The sequence below is a fragment of the Lissotriton helveticus genome, chromosome 1_2 (genome assembly GCF_964261635.1).
Source record: "Lissotriton helveticus chromosome 1_2, aLisHel1.1, whole genome shotgun sequence".
NCBI lineage: Eukaryota > Metazoa > Chordata > Amphibia > Caudata > Salamandridae > Lissotriton > Lissotriton helveticus.
This window is the reverse complement of record NC_136058.1, coordinates 102,247,561-102,271,905: the sequence shown is the minus strand read 5'-3', so window position 1 is coordinate 102,271,905 and position 24,345 is coordinate 102,247,561. Positions and strand designations below refer to the sequence as shown.

Here is a 24,345-nt window from a genome sequence, read left to right as displayed (position 1 = left end):
GTGCTCTTTGTGGCACTTGCTTCTGTGCTTTTTCACTGTTATTCTCTGTTATTTCTTTTATATATCTTTATTATTTTTATTTCTTTTTAAGGTGCCTTTCTTTGCATCTGTTTGTGCTTTCTTTCCTCCCTTTTATCTTCTTCTGTCCTTATTTGGGCATTTGCATTGCCTTGTGCTTTTGATTTTTCCTTTTTGGTGCTCCTTTCGGCACTCTCTAGGCTTTTTCCTGTGTTGCCTGACTTCAAAATGGCCACCGCGCTGTTCTGTCCTCTTATTGGTCCAATTTCCTGACCCTAAAATGGCCACCGGTAATCTCGCGAGACTTCGAGAACAATCGGAGCGCTGCCTTACTCCAAAATGGCCGCCCGATCTCCTCTCGCGCTGATTGGCCCTGGCCACCTGACTTCAAAATGGCTGCCGGGATTCGCGCGAGAATTCGCGCTCAAATTGCTTTGTGATCGCGCTCACCCGGGACATTTGGATCAGCTCACCAGCGCTTTCATGCTGCTTCTTCTCTTTCTTCCGTGGCGGTCGGGGTGGGCTCCCGCGCTACTTTCCTCGCTCACACGCGACCCAGGGTGGGCTCCTGGTCTCGCTGAAGTCGGCGCTCGTTCCTCGATGCGCTGGGCATCAGATACAATGTTTTCTTCGTCGTCCTCGTCGCCAGTTGTCGTCAAGCCCCAGAGACTACAGGACACGGTGGCTGGTTATAAGGTACCTTTATTTGGTGTTCTGGTACAGCATATATATATATGTCTGCTTCCTTGCCCCGGTGGTCGTCTTCTGAGTGTCCCTCCTCCCCTGACCAGAAGTGGTGTCCGGTGTCCCCTGCCCTTTGCTCCCAGTCCAGGGTCCTAGTGCCCACTGTCTGGGCTCGACACACACCACCGTACAATAACAAGGCACTCTCAAGTAACACATGTATGCACTTTATCCAAAATGAAGCTTTGATTACGCAACATTAAGTCTGGCCTGGAGGACACCTCACTCATGTTACCAGTATGCAGTGTCTACAGCAATATTAATATCTTGTTTAAATGTAACATTTAGTACCTTAGTTGGGAAGTGTTGTACTTAAGATATGTTACTTTTGTCCAATTTAGACCGCTTAGATGTTGCATTAACACTGGAACGGAAAATGACCGGAAACAAGTTAAATTTTTTTCCATTTCATCCAATTTCCATATCTGTGGCATTTACCTAACAGTAACACCGTTATAACTCCTGGTAAATACCAGTCATGTCTTCAAAAGCTAAAGGCTGAGGATGTTTACAAAGCATCAGGGGTAACAATGCTACCTCGGGCAAGTACCAGATGTTTGAGGGTATACTGTAAATACAGTTGGTACTGTTATACAGCTTCTAATGCCCTTGTAGTTGCTAGTACATTTCTAATTGGATCTTTAAAGGTATCCAATCAGATCACAAGTGGAAGAATAAAGGGCGTGTTGGCCCTACCATCATCTAAGCTCATTTGAAGGTATCAATCTCATGTACTAGCCGAAACACAGAATTCATCACCAGAGTAAATTTTCAGCTATCCTCTTGCCTGGAGATGTGAGAAATCGGTAGTTTCGTTTCTAGAATTTCCTGACATTTTGAATGAATGAATGAATGAATGAATGAATGAATGAATGAATGAAAGTGAATTTATAAACAGCGCAATTGCTGCCCCGAGGCGTCCATGCGCTAAAAAAAAAAAAAAGAGAAACCAGGTGAGAGGGTGAGAGAGGATGTGTACCAGAAAAGAAAGGAGAAACTGAGTTAAATTAGACGGAGTTGAATAGGTGTGTTTTTAATTGTTTACGGAAGGAGACTAGGTCAGGATTGGATCTCAAATAAGACGGGAGGGAGTTCCAGATCTTAGCGGCGTTGAAGGCAAACGTCCTTCCACCCGATCTAGTCCTTTTAACTCTGGGGACTGTAGCCATGAAAGCCTGACTGGAGCGCAAATCTCTAGCTGGACGATACTGGCTTACTAGACTACGGGTGATTAGGGGTCCTGAGTCCCAGAAAGCCTGGTGAGCAATACACATTGCTTTAAAACTGACTCTCTTACGCACTGGGAGCCAGTGAAGGTTGGTCAGTGCCGCTTTGACTTACAGTCTGCGAGGAATCTGCAGCAGAGTACGGGCAGCACAATTTTGTACCAGCTGTAGTCTCTTTACGGTGTACTCTGGTGCACCCAGATACAGGACGTTGTTAGAGTCCAATCGTGACTGTATCAGGCCCTGTATGGCTATCTGCTTTGCCTCCATTGGGAGCAAAGGAAGAACTTTCTTCAGTGTCCTGAGCAGTCCAAAGCAGATGGCTGAAAGCTTTGTGGCCTGGGTGTTGAGTGAGAGACTCCTGTCCAGCCATACCCCCAAGCTTTTGATATTATCCTTTGGGACCGGGAGGGGCCTAGACAGGTGGGCCACAGTGAGTTGAAGAAGGTGGGGTCGGCAGGGCCCAGGAGCATGAGCTCCGTTTTGTCACCATTAAGTTTTAGTGATGACCGAGTCATCCAAGACTTCACCTCCTCCAAACATTCGGTTAGTCCCCCTGATCGTGGCTGGAGAGCCTCCTGCGCTAATGAGACCACCAACTGGGTATCGTCCGCATAGGATATGATCTTAACTCCATACGGACGAACTACCTCAGCCAGTGGCCTCATATAGATATTAAAAAGCGCGGGGCTTAAAGAGGAGCCCTGCGGGACTCCGCACTTCAGGGGTATGCTAGAAGACACAGTCTGTCCATCAAACACTTGGAATGACCTGTTGCTCAGGAAAGATTTTAACCAGAGCCAAGCCTTGTCCACAATGCCGACATTCGAAAGACGGTTCAGTAAGGTGACATGACTGACCGTGTCGAACGCCGCACTGAGGTCAAGGAGGATCACTGCCACTGATCCTCCCTGATCTAGAATTTTCCTGGACTCCTCGATGACCATTAGGAGGGCGGACTCTGTTCCATGCTTAGGCCTGAACCCTGTCTGGGTGGTGTCGAGCAGCTGGTTATCTTCAAGAAAGCTGACCAGCTGGAGATTGACATACCTCTCCACGATCTTACTCACCCAGGGAAGCAGGGAGATCGGACGATAGTTCCCAAAGTCCGATGGTTCCAGATTGGGCTTCTTTATCAGCGCTCGGACCATCGCCCGTTTCCAAGCAGGAGGGACGATGCCCGAGGCGATGGAGGCATTTAGAAGGTTCCTAATGATTGGTAGGACAGTCTGAGAAACCAGCATCATGGCATCAGGGGGTGCCGGATCAGATGGAGATCCAGATTTTACTTTCCGAGCCATGGACTCTAAGACTTCGAGATCCATGCAAGGGAAGTAACCAAGCAGAGGTGAAGGGGCTGGAGCGGAGTCTAACGCTTTGATTTTATCCTGAATTAGCGGAGGGGTGGGAGTGAAAGTGCAGGGGAAGGAGGCATATATTTTATTTACTTTAGCTGAAAAGAATTCAGCCAAGTCATTGCACTGGGCAACAGACTTTTCCTTCAAGACGCTTGGAGGAGGGAGTTTTGTGAGTTTTTGCAGAGTTTGAAAGATTTCCCTAGGTTTGGATTTTGCAGCTAGGATCTTGTCTGAGAAGTACGCTGCTTGGGCGGCTTTTACTTCCTTTTTATAGGCTTTTATCTCCTCTCGATATCGAGTCTTTTCTCCCATGCAGTAGTCTATGCGCCATTTTCTTTCAGTTTTCCGGCATTGACGCTTTTTGTTCATAAAGTTTTGCTTTTGTACAGAAATGCGGATGGGTGTTTCTCAGGGTCACTTTTTTTTTTACCTTAGCATTCACGTCGCATACATTTTCTTTTCTTGAGGCACCGCCAGAAGAAGGTTCCATCATAATATGTCTCTTAGCGAGACATTATCTGTGTGAACCAGTCTCCTGCTAGTATTTTGTGACACTTTGTCATATGTGCTGTGTGCTCCCTTAAAAAACTGGAGAATTTCCATAACGTGGCCAGCTGTATCAAAATGTTGCCAAGGCTTACTTTACATATGGCCCTCCTGAAAGGTTTCAGAAGTCTGTATAGGAGTGCATGGACTATTGGTTCTACAATGTGCTGCTTCTGAAAACATGCTGCAATGCATATAGCTTTTTGAACCTCAGTGGCTTGCTTCTTATTTACTTAGCAAGACACACAGCAAAAGCAGGGAAAGAACTACTGTCATTGGCACTAAAGCTATAAGTTCTGAATCTGTTGCCTCTCAGGTTGCTTTCGTTTAGAGAACGGTATTTAAGGAGCTGAAATCAAGAGCGGTATTCTTGCGTTGAGCACACTGCTGATCCTCATGCATTTTGGACTAATTTATACCACACCGTGGTTGATGATTTCTACCTCTTGTTAATGTGCCCTTGCTGCGGCTTCTTACAGCTTCTAGCCTTCAGCTTCCCTGATGCTGAGCACAGTGTCCCCCTCTCTAGTCTTCTGCAGCTGCTTCCTACCTTGAGGGATCACTCTTCAGCTCCTTGCCTCATGTGCTCCTACTGCAGCTCCTTTTCTTCTCCCTTCTGCAGTGTGTGGTCTCTGGTGCCTCTAGCTTGCAAGCCTGGAATTCCCTCTTTCCCACCAGAATCCGACTGGTCACAGCCATTTTTGCCAGGACCCTGTCTATCCTTCTTTGTTACGAGTGCCATAAAAATCCCATTTGGGGCCTTATTACGAGTTTGGTGGATGGGTTACCTATCACATACGTGACGGATATCCTGTCTACTGTATAACGAGGTCCATTATATTCAATCGAATATAATGGAACTCGTAATATGACATACAGGATATCCGCCACGTTTATGATGGAGTAACACATCCGCCAAACTCGTAATCAGGCCCTTAGTATCCTCTTGAGCATTATAGACCGTAAACTCCTTAGCAGTCAAGTCTGTAGCTTCCTCAGTAGTCCAGTCCACAGTACCCTTAAACCCCCAGATGGTTGTATTCTGGGGGGCCTGACTCCACTGATTTCAGAATTCAACTCTATAATTTCCTTAATAAATCAATCCCTTACTTTTGATCTGTGCTTTTATTTCATTGACACACCAGCGTTTCTCTTGTGATTTCCTGTAGGTTTCTGTACCGCAGTATGTTCACGTGTCCTGTATATAATTCGTCTAGTTGAGTTAGGCCATCACTTTTTGCAATTAAATACCTCTGCATCCTTCCTTTGTCTGGTTCCTGCATTTGGTCTTTTATTTTCCACTTCTGAACAGTGTACTGATTGCTTTTTTGAGGAATTTGCGGCTTTGGAAAGGACTTTTGAGTATCACAAACCATTGAAATGAAACACTTCACTCAAACTAGCTACACACATACAGGGCCCGATTCACAGAACTAACTTAAGACAAAATCCTAAACTTACTAACATGTAAGTGCATTTTTCAAGGAATTCGCAAATTACCACCAACTTGAAGTTGGTGGTAATTTGCGATTCCTTAAGGACAATTTGCATTTATTTTTGCTTCATACATTGCATTTAAGGAATCTTAAAATGTGTGATTCCTTAAATGCAATTGCAAAATAAGGAATCGCAAATTTTGCGATTCCTTGTTTTGCACCAGAATTTTCTTAATACATACCATTTGGCAAATTCGCATTCGCAAACGAATGCGAATTTGCTTGATACATATGGCCCCAGGTCCTTGACTCCTGCACCAATTGGGCAACATTTACCTTTCTGGAGAACTTTTGAAGCCTGTTGACACTGTAATTGGTTTTGTATTTTACTATGTTGGGTGATTTACATTTACATTAGCTAATGGCTGGGGAGGTTAGAAGAGAGTAGTTCTCGCAGTTTTGGCTGTTTAGTCACTGAACTCTGTTACTTCAGCAATACTGGAAGTTATAGAGTTCTTTTACCAGGAGTGCATGCCTTTGGAAGGTATGGGGATGAGAGACCATGAAACTGCCTGGACTGTGGGGAAAAATAGGTAAATTGTATTTTTTTACTCTTGAAATTATTGGGGGGGAATTTTGGGAAAGAATTGGCACAGCAGGTTTTGTTTTTGGGTAAAATTATTCCTTCCTAAAATGGAATGCGTTGAAGCTGTGGACTTTCTTGCTGCTCCAGCACATGGGTGATGGTGGGGGGGAGAGGGAGCAGGGGCTAACCTAGTTACCTAGTAACCTAGTTATTTAGTATGCAAGAGACATCATGGTGTGTGCCATCACGGTCAGTGATGTCACAATGCATGACATCACACATGGCATCACAGTAAGTGACATCACAAGAAGTAACATCAGATATTATTATCGCACACATTTGTTTTTATTAGGTATATCATGAGTGCATTTAAGCACATTATGAGATTTAACAAATTAGATTTTGCTTTGGCATTGTGCTAAAAAAAATGGCGCAATCCCGATGCACAATCTACGTCTCAACTAATTTTACAAAGTTTTTCAAACTCTGCCACAAAGAAATTGGCAACAAGGAGAAGCATGTTAGTACATCTTTTATGATTAATTGGTTACAAAGTCTGCGTTTTCTAATATTTTTATAGGGTTAAGACATCTGCTGCAGAGGGGCCCAGTAAATATCAGGGAATAATAATCGGTGAGATAACCCTGGAGATTAAAATATTTCTTGGAGAAATTTCTGTTTGTGTAGTCCCAGCTCTGACTTAAAGTAGTATAGAAGGTTAATGTGCTTGAAAAGCACAACATGTAATATGCAGATGGCTTGGTAAGTGTGTTACTGATTTGAACACAGATCCTTTGTTACTTGCAGTTCTTAAATACTAAGCCCTTTAATGTAGCACAGTGAGCTATGTAGTATATGTGACTGCTACACCTTTTAACCCTCACTGACTCATGCAACACATCTTGTACACTGATTTACACACTTGCGTGATTTATTGTCAATCTGTATGTTATGTAAATCTCTCTGACACCCTGCATTGTGATGCAAAGTTAGTGTTGGTTGGGCACGCAGCACCTCCGCTCCGCCCTTTGCTTTCACCTGCAGTGGAGTAGAGAGTGGCGTCGTAACTTAAACACTGCCAATCCACCCCCGCTGCTCGCTGTCCTTTTCCCCCAGCACACCCCGCTACCTGCCATGGGCGGCAATCTGGGGGATAGCCCGAGGGCCAGAAGCTCTAGCTACGCCACTGCACAGGGGTCGATATTGCAGCTATGCTGCAAAACCGTCAAGGGAACAAAAACGTGCCCCCAGCTGTCCAAACCAGCCCACAACCTGGCGGCCCACTGGGGAAAAGTCCCAGAATAAAGTTCCTACCGGTAAAAACAGCATAGTGCACAATAGGCAAGATTGCCATGTTGCTGACACCTACTGCATGGGAAACGGCCTTTATAACGCGGGCTGAGCCATGTGTGCTGTTTTCCCGCAGGCGGAGCCACACTTGCCTTAACAGGCAGCGGGTGATCTAGATGCTGGGAATTGACGCACAGGAAGAGGAAGGATCAGGAGAGGACGCGGTGTGGTAAGTGGGGTTGGAACCGGGTCTTGGGGGATGTGTGGGTAGTTTTTAATGGCTGGGGCAGTTTTTAGGGCTCTGGGGTTAGGGTGGTTTTTTAGGGCTCAGAGGGGTTTGGGGTAGTGTTTGGGGCTCTGGGAGGTCGGGGTAGTGTATAGGGCTCGGACGGGTCTGGATAGTTTTTAGGGCTCAGTCGGCATAGTTTTTAGGGCTCAGGGGGGTTGGGCAGTTATTAGGGCTCAGGGCGGGGCCGGGTGTGATCTTTACCATACATCCTTTTACTAGTCGTGTCTTTACCACAAAATTGCTTGGTAAAGGCATGCGTGGTAAAGGCAGGCATTGTAAAGGCATGCATTGTTCAGACGTATCCGTTGTTAGCGCAGCGTTGTAGAGGCACGCGTGGTTTAGACTGCATTGATTTGAGATTTCACTGTGATGCCTCTTCCCTCGTGCAGCCCCATCCCAGGGGCTGCTCTGCCAATGCAAGGCTAAGTAGAAGCCTTCCAGCGTCCACGTGAGTGAGCAGATGTCTGGAGCTGGCATAAGTTTTCTACTTACTTCATTCTTCCGATACCCAGGGGAGGAAGTGAAAGTGTGCTCTGAAGTAAGGGGGGCTCTTCTAGTAGAAACTGCTGGTGCAAAAATATTTGGGAAGAGAGCCTATAAGGGGGAAGTAGGTAGAGTTTTAAGAAAGCTGTGTGAAGGTCGTAAGAGGGGCCGTAACGTAAACAACTGTGATAGAGCTTATCAGTCTGTGTGCAACTGTCACGAGGGAGGGCCTAGCCTAAACGACCTGCACAGATGCAATCAAGGCAGAGGAAAGGGACAAGGAAGGGTCTGACACTTTCCTGTGCACCTCATTCTGATTTCTGCATTTCCTGTGTGCAGCACTGCTGCCTATCCCGAATAAGACTAATTTGACAAACAAAGCAAACATCAGATAAGGTAGAATTGAGACATCTCGTGCAAGAATGTGTGAGTCCGTGTGCAGGTATGATCACGGCAGTCTGCATAGGTGTGCCTGTGTGACATCAACCCGAGGCTTCACATGTTCATTCACGTTTGCTTTGTCTTGTAATCTGATAACTGTGTCTTTTGTTTGACATTTAGCTTGCGATATTTTGATCCAATTCAGGAAACGTGAGAAAATGGAACAAGAAACCGAAGCACCAGAAGGAAGCTGAACGCCTCTCCAGAAGCGGGGTGACGTCACTCGCTGTAAGTTACAAGGGGGCAACTCGGCTTTCAATCAAATGCTAACATGAGACAAGACAGTAAACAAGAGTACGATTGTAAATCCGCCCCTACACGTGTGCAGTGACACGATTTGATTAATGATTTGCTGTACTTTTGTAATACTGAATCTAAATCTTTTAACAATGTTGCCCCGCGTGGAGTTAGTTACTCAACGTGTTTTCGGGAGAGAATCTAAAACAAGCATTTGCAATGCAAGAGGTCTCGTATTCACGTGAGTTTGAGCTATTGGTTTTGTAAATGACAATGCCTTTTATTTATGTGCTGGGTTTTAAAACATAACTAAAAGTCATTGTTATTTACAATACTAACAGCTTAAACTCTCGCAAATGTGAGACCTATTGCATTGCAATAAAGGGCCTTCTTGACTGCTTGTTATTGGTGGTGGTGGCATTGATGGTGGTATTGGTGGTGGTGGCGGTGGTATTGGTAGTGGTGGTATTGGTTTTGGTGGTATTTGTGGTGGGGGTGGTATTGGTGGTGATGGTATTGATAGTGGTGGTATTGGTGGTGTAGTATTGGTGGTATTGTGGTGGTGGTATTGGTGATGGTGGTGGTATTGGTGGTGGTGGAGGTTATGTTATGTTATGTTAATTATATTTCTATCGCGCACAGCTGCCCCAGCAAAGGGGCGTCCCGGCGCTTTTGGCAGGTACTATAACATAACACATATTAAAACGGAAGAATATTAAAAAACAGGAAACAGAAAAGTTTTAATCGCCTGCCTAAAGGCGAACAGGTCATTAAGAGCTCGAATAGAAACCGGGAGCGAATTCCATATCCCCGCTGCGAGCACCCGGAATGAGCGGCCGCCCATTCTACTCAGTTTAAAGCGGGGACAGACTGCCAAGTACAGCGCCTCTGATCTTAATGATCTTAGAGGGATGTACGGAGTGAGTAGGTTAGCAAGAGCCGGCGGCGAGGAGGATTTTAGGATTTTGAAGGCCAGACACAGCACCTTGAATTTAATCCGCTGTCTGACCGGAAGCCAGTGAAGGGCCGAGATGGTACCTGACACCGAACAGTGTCTAGGGAGGCCTACGATGGCTCGTGCCGCAGCATTTTGTACCCTCTGGAGCCTAGAGGCCTCCGCCTGATTCACCCCCAACATCAACGAACTGCCGTAGTCCAGTCGGGATAAAATCGACGCCTGGACCACTAGCTGTCTGGTGGGGGGATCAAAGTATTTCAAGACTGGTCTTATACCCCGCAAGATACCATAGCACGTGGCGGCTGTCCTTTTTGTATGTTCCATAAAAGAGAGCCCAGGGTCTAACCAGATGCCCAGATTTTTCACTCCGGACGCTGGAATCGGAGTGACGCCCAACTCTGGTGGCCACCATTGCTTTCCCCATAGCTCGGCGTGCTTCCCTAATACCAACACCTCAGTTTTGGTGGCATTCAACTGTAGGCAATTGGTGCGAAGCCAGCCTGCTACTGCCACAAGTCCCGCCCGGAATCTTGGAGCCTCCACCTCAGGATCTCCACTAAGTGTCACCGCCAGCTGCGTGTCGTCCGCATATGAGGTCATGACCAGACCCCACTGCTTGACGACCGCAGCTAGCGGCTTCACATAGAGGTTGAACATTGTAGGGCTCAACGAAGAGCCCTGCGGGACTCCAAGCTCCAGGGGATAGATGGTAGACTGGCCTGGAGATATCGCCACCTTAAAGGTTCGATCAGACAAAAATGATCGAAACCACTCCAAAGCGGTGTCAGAGACTCCAGCCTCCTCTAGGCGTTGGATCAATATCTGGTGGGACACAGTGTCGAAAGCAGCGCTAAGATCTAGTAATAGAAGCGCTGCTGTACGACCCGAATCAAGTACCTGGCGAAGATGTTCAGTGATGTAAAGTAACGCCGTCTCGGTACTGTGTCCTGGCCGGAAGCCGTTCTGACTGGGATCCAGTATCTGGTTACGGGCCAGATGCTCAGCCAGAACCGAGTTGACATGTGCTTCCGCTATTTTAGAGATCCAAGGCAATAGGGAGATGGGTCGATAGTTTTCTAACAACCGAGGGTCAGAGTTGGCTTTTTTTAGTATAGGAGTAACCACCGCTTGTTTCCAGGCGGTGGGAACTACTCCACTGGACAGCGACATATTGATAAGGTTCAATATGGGAGTCCGGCACAGCGGGGAGAGTGTGTTGATAAGAACCGGCTTCAGCGGGTCCAAAGGGGAGCCTGATTTGATCCTAAGGCTAAGTTTGTCGAAGATCTCCAACGACAAACCTGGTATTATAGCCAGGGTCTCATACCTCAACGGATCAGGGTCAGCTACCGCACCAGTCGGCTGACATAAATCAAATCCTCGATAGATTTTTTGCACTTTCTCCAGGAAAAAGATGGCCAAATTCTCACAATGGGAGTCTGTGCAAATCACCTCTGAGGTGGCTCTTTTTTTCATAAGGTCCTTCAGAACCTTAAAAATCAGTTTGGAAGGGTTAGTGCTGGCTGCAAATTCCTGAGCGTAGAATGTGGCCCGTGTTCTGCAGATGGCCCTATGATAGTGTTTTAGAGCCGCAAAATACCGGATTTTTAGAGTAGGATCATAAGACCTTCTCCACTCCCTCTCTATTTTCCGGCAAGACTTTTTCAGCTCGGCAAGAGACTCATTATACCAAGGGCTAGCTGTTTTTGCCCTACATTTCGACCACTTCAGGGGTATAAGGGAGTCAAGAGCCTCCGAGATCCATGAGCAGAACTGTTGGTATCCTTGGTCCACATTATCAAAATCGCTCAAAGGTTTCTGTTCCAATAGATTATAAAAATCTTCAAGTTTAAGCTTATGCCAAAGCCTTTTTAAAATTGGCCTGTCCACTGATGTAAAAGACTTATCGCGGATAGGAAAAAAGGCTTCCACTAGCAAGTGGTCCGTCCATCCCATCTGGATCGGATCTGTCATCTTCACCCCATCTAGCGTGGTAAAGAAGGGGTCCAAGATATGGCCCCCTGAGTGGGTCGGAAGAGTGACAAGCTGGTTGAGTTGGAGGGCTTCAAGATCCGCCAGCAGAGTGTTCACGGTTGTGGCCGACCTATTATCAAGATGAATATTAAGGTCCCCAATGATGTTGAAATTGGCACAACCCATCGCTATAGGACTGACCATGTCGGCCAGTGCGGACCTGAAGACAGAATCATTGCCGGGTGGGCGGTAGATGAGCATACCGCTAAGCGTAAACTGATGGCTGAAAGCCACTTTAAAGATGGCACTTTCACAGGTGGTATTGGTGGTGGTGGTGGTGGTATTGTATTGGTGGTGGTGGTATTGGTGGTGGTATTCGTGGTATTGGTGGTGGTATTGGGGGTTTTGGTGATGGTGGTATTAGTATTGGTGGTGGTGGGGTGGTGGTATTGGAATTGGTGTTATTGGTGGTGGTATTGGTAGTGCTATTGGTGGTGGTATTGGCAACCGCGGCCGGCAGTGGGAGTACCGGCCAGGCGGTGACGTGGGGAGTGGGAGGGGCAGAGTGGGGGGTACTAATATATGGATTACGGATTTTAACAGGTAAGTAAACAAATAAATTTAAAAAACGAATTTCGTTGCACACACTGCATCGCATTTGGTGATGCAGTGCACACAACAAACCTAGTTTTTTTTATTTATTTGTTTACCTACCTGTGAAACTCCGTACTCCATATATTACTACATCCTACCCTGCCCCTGCCCCTCCCCCTCCCCACGTCATCACCCGGCCGGTACTCCCACTACCGGCCACGGCTGGGTATTGGTGGTGGTATTGGCGGTGGTTTTGGTGGTGGTGGTGTTGGTGGTATTGGTGTTGGTGGAATTGGCATAGGTGGTATTGTTGGTAGTGGTGGTGGTGGTATTGGTGGTGGTGGTGGTGGGGGATTGGTGGTGGTATTGGGGGTTTTGGTGGTGGTGGTATTAGTGGTATTGGTGGTGGTGGGGGTGGTGGTATTGGAATTGGTGTTATTGGTGGTGGTATTGGTGGTGGTATTGGCGGTGGTTTTGGTGGTAGTGGTGGTGTTGGTGGTATTGGTGTTGGTGGAATTGGTATTGGTGGTATTTGTGGTGATGGTATTGTTGGTAGTGGTGGTGGTATTGGTGATGATGGTATTGGTGGTGGAGGTGGTAGTGGTATTGATGGTGGTATTGGTAGTGGTGTTATTGGTTTTGGTGGTTTTGGTGGTGGTGGTATTGGTGGTATTGGTGGTGTTGGTAGTGTTGGTATTGCTGGTGGTGGTAAGGTGGTGATGGTGGTGGTGGTATTGGTGGTATTAGTGGTGATGGTGGTGGTATTGGTGGTGGTAATGGTGATGGTATTGGTGGAGCAAATGGGCAGATGGATGCATCTATGGATGCAGGAGAAATTGGACATTGAGTGGCTTGGAGTCTTTTCTAAAAAAATATACCATTTTTGATGCAACAAATAGAGTTGGTTAGAACAAAATGAGGTAGAAACCGATTGTGAAGTCTGTGCTGTGGACACTGGGAAAAAGCCAGGTTTATTGTCGCCTCATCTGGTTTGCAGTTGAAGTGGGGCACATCTGTATGTAAGGAGTGTGTCCCCCACCAGGGCACATCTGTAAAGTGCGGCCCTCAGAATCTGATATCTGAACCCAGGGCACATCCTGTTTCTTGGCTCTGAACCCTTGCTCCTCAGTCCAGTTGTGATAAACGAAGAAAAAACAACGGCCTTTGTGTGCCTGCTGTCAGGAATGCTGCTGAAAGTGCTGACAGCTCTGTTTAAGCATTTGTTTCTAAGAATACTTGTTCTTGAATGACTGTGTAGGGAGAGAAATATCCCACGACTTGTGTGCTTTAGTACCGAGAACTCACGGAGCCGACAGACATCGAGATGTAAGTTCTCGGTTCTTTTTTCATTTTCTTTTGTAAGAAAAAAAATGGCATGATGAATGTATTTTCTTTATTTGAGTAGGGGAGCTAGCCGCAGTGTTCATCCAGCGAAGTTAAGGTATAAAGAAGTCACTAGCTGCATATATAAGGTGATAAGGCTAGCCTGGCAGAAAACGAAGTGCAAACCAATCTAGTCACTGGGAGAAGAGGCTTTGAGAGGAGGAAAGAAAGGCGAAAGAGGATGGGAGAGAAGCACAAAAGATGACTTTATTATGTCTGCAATACATGGAAGGCTACAATACATGTATGGAAATCTCTCTATAATTTTGTTCTCATAGTTTAGATGTGACTGCTCCAGGCACCTATGATAAGGAAGCGAAGTAGCTACTGTACTGTAATCATTTATTACAGTTGAGTTGTGAGAATACCTGCAGTCAAGGAGCACATTTACACTAGCTGTATGAACCTAAAAGGCACAACTAGCGTTTCAATTCTTCCCTGAAAATGAGCGGTCACTACCAGGGAGGAGTCTTTGATGGCAATATGTTTATTTTTCTACTGCTGTAGCTCATTACAAGAAACCAGTTACTCTGCATGTTAAAGCACCTTCTGAATTAGAACTTTTTTTGCAAACGACTTATACCAAGCTGCTTACATGTTTTGGCATCAAAACACTAGCTGCATATTGGGTTGTTTATTTGTGTACTAAAGACTCCACGGTTATTCCAGATATCTCCACCCATACTATATCTTTCAAATGGAATTGCAAGAGGATTTAATTTTTGGGGTGAAAGGAGAAAGATGGGCTCATGTACTATAAGGAATAAAATACCAAGTCACCTCCGGAATATTTGATTTTAAAACGGAGCTTGGCCGTTAGCCTCCTCCCTCTACATGCTCAGGGAACCCTTCAGTGACTTGCAATGAATGCATTGTAGAGGGAGCGTGGTCCCACATTGAACAAAACCAATGCTAGTGTGCTTCCCTGATGGAGAGTAGAGAGATCATTTCCTGTCACAGCATTTACTTATTTCTCTGGCTGGGAGAGATAATGGTCACCCACCAGGAGAGGGTGGGATATCAAAAAATCAGAGTACACCCATCATGCACTCTGTTGTCTTTCTCACTAATACTACAAGTTTCAATGTATTGGCTACACAAGTTATTTCCAAAAGCGTCCTCTGCTGGGGATCACTCTTATGAAGCTATTGAATAAGGGCATAGGTGCCTGGATGTTTAGTTTATACAAAGAATCGGCTGCAACAAATGTACCTCACCTAAGCCACCAAAATAGTCTCAGGCGCCGCAGCTTCCATTCAACTTTTGTGTGTGCAAAGTACTGTGCTCTGTTCCCATTTTAGTGGTAAATATTGTAGTATATCGAACGTCAATGGCCAGCATACAACTGGACTTCTTGATCTTATGACCTCTGACTCATACCACATCAGTACTAAGCTCGTATTGCCCTGTGTGTAAAAGAATTAGGGGACTTAATTAATAAATTCGGAAAAAATGTTAATTTGTCATGTGTAAGGCCTTGTTTTTATGAAAGATTCAGCTTTGAATAACTTTCTGCTGCCATGAGAGGAGTGATTTCTAATTACTCTTGCAAGCCCGTGTGTCCCGCGATTAACTGAGCGCTGTAAACGAGCGGATGTGTTCAGTAATCTCTTACTAGTCTGCTTGTTGGCTTTTCTTTAATTGTATTTTGAAAACATGATATTGTGCTGTATCCGAGCTGAACTGTAGCAAACTACATTTATTGCACTTGTGTCATGCAGTGTTGCAGGGACGTTTGAACCAACCAACAGTTTTTTTTTAGCCCTCAGACAGTGCAAACAAGGGCTACCAACTTACAGGCCGTGCTTTTGCAGATGGAAAATTGCAGCAGTGCAACCTATGTAGCCCAGAATGTCAGTGGAAATGTGCACTAGCATTTTCTAAACTGCTGGGAAAATGAAAAAAATGAGTGACCTTTGTGGCACTCGTGCTTTAGCTGTAAACATTGTAAGCTGAAGCGCGGGTGCCGCGATTGCTGAAAATGTAAAGAAATAGATTTTTTTCTACTTCTTTACTTATGATGTTTACAGCTAAAGCGCGAGTGCGGCGATTGTAACAAAAGTAAGCAAATTTAAAAAAATGGCGGCCACGCCTCCCCCCCTATTTGTTGACTTTTGTTACAATTGCTGCACTCGCGCTTTAGCTGTAAACACCATAAGCTAAAGCGTGGGTGCCGCAATTGCTTCAAAAGTACAGAAATACAAAAAAGTTTTTTTTCCATTTCTTTGCTTTTGAAGTAATCGTGGCACCCGCGTTTCAGCTTAAGTTGTTTAAAGCTAAAGCGCGGTGAATGCATAGTCAAGAAAAAAGTAAATCCATTTTAAAAACGGCATGCAGTCGCTCGTGAATGCATTGTAAACAAGCGCGGTCCCGAAAGCAAAAGAGGATCGTACCGGAGCCTGGGGATCTCTTGTCTTTATAGGTCCATGTGTTTAGACACATGGCACCATAAAGATAGGAAAGTGCTTCACGACAGCCGTGAAGCAGGTAACCCAATCTGGATCGCAAGCCAAAGGGCTGCAATCAAAAACCCTCCTTTCCAATGGCAGCCACCGTTTAGCATAAACAGTAACGCCATCCAATGGAAATCAGGGGCGGGGCTTAAAGCCCTCTTCTCAAAGTCCTCTCTTACAAAATCTCTTGCGGAGGTGGAGCAGCGCTTTTTGCTGCAATGCACGCGAAACCTAAACAGTAAATAAAAACAAGTGGGAGCACCACCTTCACAGCAGCTCCGATTGGAGCACAACAGATGGTCTGTAGAGCCGAAGGAAATTAAAGGAGCACACCTAATGCATGAGGATTGTTAAAGGGGCAGTCTTTCAATGAATAGCAACTATGACAAGATAAATAAGAGAGTGACCAAAATAAACAGGCAACAGCAAACACAGGCAGGAAAGGAAGATAAATATAGTCCCATGAAACAAAGATATTGAACCAAGGTCTAAAAATACAGTAGTTAGGCCATGTTGTATGGGAGGAAATGAAAGGCAAAAAGGAGGGACAAGAGGAATGACTGACCAATAACAACAGAGAATTTTTAACAGACACTGAAACAAACAAATGAATAGCAGTGGGTGGACTTTACCCCCAGAAGAAGATAGAAATGGTCTCGAAATGGTCTCGAAAGATCAACCTAAAAAGACACTCTACAATGAAAGGGCGGCTGAACAAGACTTGCTCGTGTGGGTTAGTACACTGGCATTTATGACATTTGGGGCCTTACTATATACATTTTGCAATGATGCAAAATAAAGCAAATGGCCTTTTGTTACAGTTTGACTGCTTGTGTAATAAATAATGAAAGAAACAGGATTTCCTTTCCATTAATGTTGAGGCAAGTTTAGAGGTTTCCAGAACACATTATTATTTCTACAAAGATGAGGACACCCACTAATAAAGTATCTTGTGTACTATAGGATATTCAGCAGAGACAGGCACGTTTTGAGAAAGAAAGCCCTTTTACTCAATTCACTAGCTCAGAGAGGCAAAATATGTTTGGCCTCTTGCCCATGCATGAGTTGAAAAAGGCTAATATCATTACGCTATGAATCACATGTTCATGTGCAAGCCAGTGCAGTGATGGAGAGAAACGCTTTATTTATAAGGAAATAATACGTAAATAAAACTATTGACGGTTTTGTGGCCATTTAATTAACTCTGGTTTCTGTTCCTCTAACAAGCATTAGCGCAGCCAATGGGTTTCACCTTTCAAAGGCATTAGTTGACATTTGGCTTTGAGTTGTGGATGCGCACTGGCGAGAAAAACTAAAATGGCTGTCACATGCATTATTAAACTGCAGTAGCCATTTTTTTTTATTTACCGTTCTAGGATGACTGTAAATTAAAAACACAACAACAAGTATGGGAAAACGCATTCTAACGAAAAGAGTGGCCCAGTAGCAAATTGCAGTTACTGCACCCTCCAAAAAGGTAAGAGAAAATGTTAAAAGATTGTTAGAAATGGTGGTCTTTAATTGGCAATAGCTTGCACCCTGTCCAAGTAGTGACCCTTCCTTCTAGTCAGGGTCAGTGGACTACTCAGCTAGGATAACCCATGCTCACTCCCTTGGTAGCTTGGCACGAGCAGTCAGGCTTATCTCAGAGGCAACGTGTAAAGCATTTGAACATAAACACACAGTAACACAGCGAAAATACTACAAATGGACACCACACCAGTTTTAGAAAAATAAAAAATCTTTATCTAAGTAAAACAAGACCAAAACGAAAAAAATCCAAAATACAGAAGCAAAAATATAATCTTAAAAGGTTTAAAATAGTTTAGTCATAGAAAACTATGGATGCGTCACTTCCAGTGCAAAGTACCAGGGATGCATCAAAATCAAAGATGAATAACAGGCGCAGGGGAGTGAGGTGCCAGAAAACAAAGCCATTCATCGGTTCCTTACTCCCTTACTGCAGCGAAGGTGAGGTGATGGATGGTTCCTTACTGTGAGGAGGGTTGATGCGTTGATTTCCAGACATGCAGCCTCGGTTCCTTACTGCTGGACAACATCGATGAAGAATTTGGTGCACAAGTGTGATGCGTGTAAAATCCAGATGCACCAGGGGTCGATGCTGTGGAAAAGGTGCTGCATCGATCTCCCCAGGCGTGAGCAGGTGATTGCTCAAATCTTCATCTACACAGCAGGGCCGGCATTGGAGTCGAAGCGGGTGTACCGGACTTCATAGAGACAGTGCTCAAGACTTGGGCTGCGGCGATCTTGGAGCCGCACAACAGATGCTGTGACGATTCTTCAGCTGCACCGCAGTGATGCAATGGTTTTGAAAACGCACGGCAAGCATGCTGCAGGAAAAAAAGACGCTGAAACCAGTGCAAGCACACTAATATAATTGCCCAAAACAAAGTCATAAAATCGAGTTCAAGAACTTAAGCCCACGTAAAATGTAGAATGAGATCAAATGATTACTTCTAGGTTGTGTCACGATGAAAAGATCAGGAATGTAAGACAGCTGGTTAAATACGTGCATTCAGGGAAAGTAAAGAAAAAAAAGTTACACACAACAGCGGATGGACACAGTAAATCGACTATGGGAACTGATAAGAGCCCCCTTTTAAGATATATTAACCCCTTCGGTGCTCATGACGGCTGCCGGCCGTCATGAGTCACAGTCGGTGTGTGGTGATGATGGCCGGGAGCCGTCATGACCACGCCCGCGATTGGAATGTCCAGCACCGGTGCGGAATTCCAGACGCAGCCAAGGTGTTAAATACAAGACATTTCACAACCATAGCGCAAACGCTATGCAGGCAAATCCTAAAAAGTACAATATAGAGAAGAAATACTATCAAGAAATGTGCTGCATTACGTCGCATAACTTGCCTTTTCTTGCCGCGTTATTTACACAATGATGCTACATAATTAGGTCCTCCTTTACTGCATAATTCCAGTGGCCCTGGCTATATCACAGCTTAATTGCTTGAACTGACCAACGATCTTAGTTCAGGTGTAGCCAAAACTTCTATTATTGCATTTTCAGTTTGTAAAGTAAATACAAATAATAGTGTTCCACAACAATTCTTATTGGATGGTAAAACGGTAACAATCACAAACTGAAGCAATCTGTGGCTTCATGTTTGAAAGCCGACAGGGTATGATTGGCCTCTACTCTGTTAGGATGGTAACCGAGTACCATTTAGCAGGTTAATGCGAACTTGGGTTCTATAAAATGTTATGAAGTGGCAATCATGTTTTAAAGCACAATTTATTCGGTAAAAAAGCTAAGTGTACTAACGTGCTGTCCCCTTGGTGTTTTGTATACATCACTCTTGTGTTTTTTTAAACTGTAGATTTTATTATTATCAATATTATTATTATTATTAATAATGTAATCTTATAAGGAGCACAGCTACCCGGAGGTTTCCCGGCGCCATCGGACTAATGCAGCAAGAGAGGGAAAGCGGTATTGGTTAAATAACCACATTTTTTGAGAACTTTGTGAAAGTTCGTGTAGATGGTTTCATGCCAAAGTGGGGGGGAGTGAGTTCCATAGTGAGGGGGCCATATAAGAAAAAAAACGGCCACCTATACGTGACCGTCTGATCCTAGGTACTGAGAATTTGGCCTGAGTAGAAGATCGGAGAAGACTTCTTGGGATATAGGGATGGACTAAAGCACTCAAATACTGTGGAGCTGTGCCCATTTTAATGTTATGCATATAACACATGGCCTTGAATTTGATGTGGTTCTCCATCCTAAGCCAGTGGAGGTCGGGGAGGGATCCTGAAATAGATACCTTTCTAGGCAACTGGCAAAGCAGTCTTGCTGCCGAGTTCTGTACTAGCTGCAGTTTTCAAACCACCTCCTTATTGCCTTCTAAATATAGGACATTGCCATAGTCCAGCCTAGAGGTAATCAGGCCTGAACCACAATTCTTTGTGTGGGGTCAGGCAACATCCAAAGTATTTTTTGAGCCATTTTAGGATGGTGAAGCAGATTGAGGCGACCCTGACTGCTTGCTGCCTCATTGATAGCTGGTCATCAATGATTATTCCTAGATTGCGGACTCGTTCCATTGGCTGGGGAAGGTCACCCATTTGAGGAGGCCAGTGTCGGGGTCCCCAGAGGTCTTTATTTTTACTGAGAATTAAGGCCTCTGTTTTTCCACCATTAAGTTTTAGCATGTTGGTGTGCATCCAACCAGCTATATTTTGCAGCCCTGCCTGAAGATTCTGCGAATTTCGATGCCAAATTACCCGCCGGTGTAAAAAAATGTACATACTTTGGGAACCAGTTTAGCTAGAGAGAAACTCTTTTAGTGAAAGTTTGCACCAGCACTTTTTTAATATGGCGCTTCATATCGCGAGCCTGTAGTTTTGACGCCCTGTAAATTACATATTTACTTTCAACTACAGCGATGATAAGCTAGTTTTGGGGCCACACAAAAGGTACATGATAGAGCCATTACAGTGTGCTGCCTACTTGCTTATGCAGGTCTTACGTTGAAGGCTGAAAAGTGTGAATTTCACAAAACAAAATTAAAGCTTGTATGGCACATTTTCTCTAAATGGGGAACAAGTCCAGATCCAGCCAAAGTTCAGGCTTTGTTATCTACCTTCCCTCCACAAGAGGTAACCATTCTATGTTCTTTTCTTGGTATAACCAGCTAATGTTCCAGGTAGATCTGAGACTTGGCCACTTTGAGTGCCGTTTTGTGAAAGTGATTTCAGTGGTCAGGGGAATGTGATTAATGTTTTAAGATGATTAGGAATGCAATTGAAAGTGCTACTGAACTGGCTTACTTTGATCCAAAATTGCATACAAAGATTGTTATGGATGCCAGCCCAGTGGGCATGGGCACGATTCTTACCCAACATAGTGGACGTGCAAATGCACGAAGGCGCATTGTAGCTTTTGCTAGTCTAAGTTTGTCACAGAATGACTTGCTTGTAACCTGAGAAAGAAAGCCTAGCTGTTGTGTAGGCTTGTGAATACTTCCATCTGTTTCTGTATGTAAAACGTTTTACGTTTGTTACTAATCACCAAGCATTGCTCACTATCTTTGCAATCCAAAGGCCAAGATGCCCCTTGCATTGAGAAGTGGGGGTTGAGACTGCAAGAGTATAATCACACCATTGTGCACCGGATGGAAAAAGATCAAACCCTGCCAACTACTTTTCCAGAGGGCCTATGCAGTGTCAGGGTTCCCTTTCCAAAATGGTTGAGACCTTGTTTACCTTAATTGTGAGATCCAGCTCTCATGCAGCTGTGTCCATGGAGCAAATAAGTGCTGCTAACAATGCAGACAGGAATATGCTCATCCTCAAAAACATTATTACGCATCAATCCTGGAGAGCACATACACAACCTCTTGATAACAACAGTGAATACCAGAAATTCAAGAATGTCCATGATGAACTGTCCATTACACAAGAAGGGATCAACTTGCTAGGGTCGAGAATAGTCATTCCTGAAAGGTTATCACAGCAAATCCTTCATGTGGCACATCAGGGTCATTGTGGAATTGTCACCACAAAGCGAGCCCTCAAAGACAGTGTTTGATTCCCTCATCTTGATGAGCAAGTTCAGAGAGAGCTCCAGGCTTGTCATGTGTGTGACTGTTTATCTCCCAAAACAACACAGCATCCTTTGAACCTGTCAGATCTTCCAAAGCACACCTGGGCGAAAACTGCAGTTGACTTCTTTGGAGTCCTTAGCAGGAAGGAATCTGTATGTTCTCTTTCAATTTTTTATTATGGAAGTAAACACGAAAAGCTATAATCCTTTGTAGCAGTAAAAAGGATATGAAGTTAGATCGACAAATTCGTAGAAGGTATAATCCACTTCTGTATAACATTGTTCTACTATAAAGTAATTGAAATTTTAAAATCAAGTACAAGGCCCACATTACAGACATTTCAATATGGTGCCGAGGGTGGCACTATGGAGGGAGGGCCGTCAATGGAAAAGTGGACTGGTGGTTGCCTGGTTGCTGGGGGCAGTACCTCCGTTTTAAAGGCATTAATACAGAAACAGTTATTGGCACATTCATCTTGGAAAACTTACATATCATTCTGTGACTTGCTGATGGGCGGACAGTTTGTTACAGATGTTGATGTGACTTTGGGTGCTGTCTGCATAAATATGGTGCTCCATGCTATAGCTCTCAAAGATGCTTTTGAACAGTGGCATGTCAAGACTGGAGATATTAGGAGAAAGTGGCGAGCTTTTTGGGACCCAAGAGGTGAGCTCACTGGTGATGGACAGGTCTGGTTAAACCTCTTGAGACCTATTGGCCATAAATCAGAAGGGCAGCTGGAAAACTCTTCCATGGTCAACCCCAGTTGACCCAGCATTCTGTGACTGGCCTTAACAAATGCAACGACTGTGAAGAATTACAGGGCATCACCGCTTCTGGTCCAAGGCTGCGTTTAACATGCAGGTCTTAGTCCTGCGGCGGAATTAAAACCCAGATTGGACCACGCTCAGAAAATTATTTAGTTCACAGTGATCAGAATTTAGGGTTTATCTCAAAGATAGATGTTTTAGCTGGGCATGGAGTTCAGATATCGAGCAGACGATGGCAAGAATGTCTGGGTCCATAAAGGTTTCTCGCCCTCTTTTCCGATGAGTACTCTTCCTAGATTTTGTTTGGTTTCCTTCTGGGACATAGTTTTCAGTAAATGGCGCTTCCATCAACCATATAGGATCAGGAGCAACGTAAGAAAGAGCTGCCTGAAATGTCTGTCCCTAACCCTACTGGGCCCAACAAATGTGGCAACACCCCAATAGTCACGACAGGAGTGATTCTTTCACCTCCAGAGTAACTTGTACAGTTGGATGGGATATTCTTTTGTATCCACATGAACACAAGTAATATCATCAGCAGACTCATACTTCCTTGAGAGGCACAACTCTGGTAGTAGGATTGGTAACAGCCAACCACTAATCATCAGGATTGGCAACAGCCAACCACTAATCATACAACCATTGTTCTTCTGTACTCACTTCACAAAGACAAGTGGGGTTTAAAGGCCCAGGCTTTCCACTCTGAAAATTCATATTTCCATGGGTTTAGGTTGGTTCTTTGAGAGCAGGATCGAGCTACATGGCCCAGTTCGACACATTTCAAACATTGGGTCCCACCAAAGCCACTCATGCTCTTTTCAGCGATGCATTCTGGTTGGACCTCCTGTCAATCTTCTTCCATACCCACCTCTTTCATTCAAGGTGTGCTGTGCCTTCCTCCTCCATCACTGGATTTAGGATCGGTTTTACAGGCGTTGTAGTGATATATTTGGTTTTATCAGGATGTAGTGGGTGGCAGGCAGTGCTAAATTTGTTTAAAAAAAAAGGAGGCCACTGCCGCTTGCATCACCCATTGCCCCTGCCAGTGCTGCCAATGACAGTACCAACACAACTACTGCCCACCAGACTATTCCAGGAGACCCAAAGGTATAAGAATCCCCTGGGCTTCAGTTAGGATTCATTTTTAATGTATATTGAATGATTAAACAACTAGTGTTGTGCTTATAACAAAAATAACCAAACAGCGCCACCATGTGGCAAACAGGCATAAGAGCCAGTGTTGAGTATTAAGGGCCAGATGTTCAAAGCTTTTTTATGTTCACAAAAGGGCAGATTTCCCAAATGCAAAAAGGCTTTTTTCAAAATGTACAAATCGTAAATTCGGTTTACAATTAAGTATTGGGGAGAGGCGTGTTTAGGGTGTCCCTTCCTGATACGGAATCAGTAGGTGGTAACCCATTTGCAAATGGGAAGGGATCCCTTCCACTTTGTGACTGTTTGTTAAAGCATTTTTTAAGAGCAACAGTATGGTCCCACTGATCACTGCCTACTTTTAAAAAATGAAAAGAAAACTTTTCTTTTTTTTTTAAACGCATCTTGTTTTTCTTTAAGGAAAACGGCTGTATTTTAAAACAAAATGCTTTATTGAAGGCAATCACAGACATGGTGGTCTCTTGATCCTAGCAGGCTAACATCTCTGTGATTTTTGTGATTCCCAATGGGTCGCAAACCGAGACTGCCTCGTGAATATTAATGAGGTGGGCCTCTTTGCGACCCACTGGGAATTGCAAAATGTGTGAAGCACACATTTGTACTTGAGTGTTTGCGATTACCCAATAGTGAACCGCAAACATTTGCTTTTTGGTAAACGCAATCAATTAACTACGTACTTCTGGCCCTAAGTGCCAGTGCTGAGCACCGGAAACCTCAAATTAAGCACTGATGGCATGCTTACCGGCACATGCCTGCCCTGATGATGAGTTACTCCGAAGCTCCTTAAACTGTATCAGGAGCA

The 24,345-nt window shown here is 44.6% G+C and overlaps 1 protein-coding gene across 12 annotated transcripts in view; it reads left to right on the top strand.

The window, feature by feature from the left end:
• ATG4C (autophagy related 4C cysteine peptidase) overlaps positions 1-24,345 on the top strand; it is a 375,968-nt gene that overhangs the window by 38,323 nt on the left and 313,300 nt on the right. For 7 of the 12 annotated variants that reach the window (XM_078669373.1, XM_078669326.1, XM_078669318.1 and 4 more), the window contains 2 exons: positions 7,341-7,433; positions 8,563-8,645. The gene's annotated coding sequence lies outside the window, so the exon portion shown is untranslated. Of the gene's footprint in view, positions 1-7,340; positions 7,434-8,537; positions 8,646-24,345 lie in introns of all 12 variants that reach the window. The other 5 variants (XM_078669406.1, XM_078669368.1, XM_078669359.1 and 2 more) reach the window with 1 other exon arrangement.